Raw genomic sequence first — 255 nt, forward strand, 5'->3', positions numbered from 1 at the left:
CTTGATTTTGGCTCATTAATTTTCCCTCATAATTCATAACAATTTTAACATAATTTTCTATAATTAATTTTGTCATGAAGTATTTGTGGTTTTCAAGAAAGTCTAAAGCGTCTTCTACAATGGCAGTAGGAGTAGTAGTAAGAAATAAGCAGTAAGTAAATTGACCAATTCCATTCTTACGTTTCAAAAATAATCGATTGTGATTGGTCTATTTACTTACTGCTTATTTCTTACTACTACTCCTACTGCCATTGT

This window comes from Odontomachus brunneus, unplaced genomic scaffold, assembly GCF_010583005.1.
Source record: "Odontomachus brunneus isolate Ranch 3 - 2012 unplaced genomic scaffold, Obru_v1 Obru_scaffold_105, whole genome shotgun sequence".
Lineage (NCBI taxonomy): Eukaryota > Metazoa > Arthropoda > Insecta > Hymenoptera > Formicidae > Odontomachus > Odontomachus brunneus.